Source organism: Dipodomys spectabilis, unplaced genomic scaffold (assembly GCF_019054845.1).
Source record: "Dipodomys spectabilis isolate Male_0828 unplaced genomic scaffold, ASM1905484v1 ptg000658l, whole genome shotgun sequence".
NCBI lineage: Eukaryota > Metazoa > Chordata > Mammalia > Rodentia > Heteromyidae > Dipodomys > Dipodomys spectabilis.
In genome coordinates, this window is record NW_024871335.1 from 25,895 (window position 1) to 27,253 (window position 1,359).

Genomic DNA, 1,359 nt, shown 5'->3' on the forward strand with positions numbered 1-1,359 from the left:
TATAGACTTCTCCAGGAGCTATGGAAATATTTGGTGATAGAAAGTAGTGTAAGTTCCTGCCTGGTTGTATGGTAGACAGGCCCAGGATATTAAGTAAACATGCATATGAACAACTTTTTCACCTTCTTGGCTTTAGCTACTTTTGAAATAATAGGTATAATAAACAATTATATATATATAGTTGTTGTTGTTTGGGTCTGGTTGTGGGGCCTGAACTCTGGGCCTGGGCCCTGTCCCTCAGCGCTTCAGCTCAAGGCTAGTGCTCTACCACTTGAGCCACAGCACCACTTCCGGCTTTTTTCTTTTTCCTTATGTGGTGCTGAGGAATCAATCCCAGGGCTTCAGGTATGCAAGGCATGCACTCTACCACTGAGCCAGCTTCCCAGCCCAAACAATTATATTTTGATAAAATACCTTCTATTCTGAACAGTTCGGTCTGAAGTGTTCATCTCTCTATGATCCCTTGTAACTAAGATTAGTTTTGTTCCAGTAAGACAATCTATGCTGTCAGTGTAAGATATTCTGGTTGGTCTGTTCCTACATGGAAGAAGGGTAAGGGTCAGGAAGATATTTGTGCCACTGAGACCTCATTTAGGAAATTTTAAGCTGCAGAAGTTTAGAAGTAGATCTTAACCAAGGCTTACTTTGAATCCATTAGCTCTACAAAGATAACTCAGTTGATAAATAAGTACTTGAAAAGCCATCACCTTTGGACTTAGCTGTAAACGCTTCAAAATATGATCAAATTTAAAATGAAAATGACAAAATAGTCATTGACAAAAAATTGCAAATGTGAATAATCGACCAAACAATATAATTTTTCCACTATAGACAGAAATTTAGAGAGATATGATCAATAGCATTTTTAGGAACAATAAGGGTTCCTTGTTACAAATAGGCAACCATGGATATGTGCCTGTATAAACATTGCATCAATAACTACTTAAATTTAGAGGATACTACATGCTTAGCAGCAGGTCTACCCAAATTACAACAATACAGAGATTAAAATGGTACTTGCCCAAGGATGGAATGAAAATTTGTGAAGTATTCCATATTTTTCATTCTTCAAATGCAAGAAATGAAAAACAGTTGTTAAAAAGTTGATTACAAAAATACAAGTGTAACAATACATGTAATTCATAGAATTAAAGGTTAGTTTGACATCAGTGTATTAAATCTTCACCTTAGAAAGGCCCTTACATAGCATAACCTTTATAAAACTTGAAATTAGATAACATTGTCATTTTATCCCAAAGAAATAAAATTTAAACCATGCTCATAGAGGGTTCCGGGAAGATGGTGGAGGAGAAGCTGAAGGTTAAACAAGCTCTTGCATAGAAAGCAGTTTTAGAGTTC

At 36.1% G+C, this 1,359-nt stretch overlaps 1 pseudogene; it reads left to right on the forward strand.

Annotated features, from left to right (window-relative positions):
* Nucleotides 1-963: 963 nt before the first annotated feature.
* On the forward strand, nt 964-1,062 carry LOC122101418 (annotated as a pseudogene).
* The last annotated feature ends 297 nt before the right edge of the window (nt 1,063-1,359 follow it).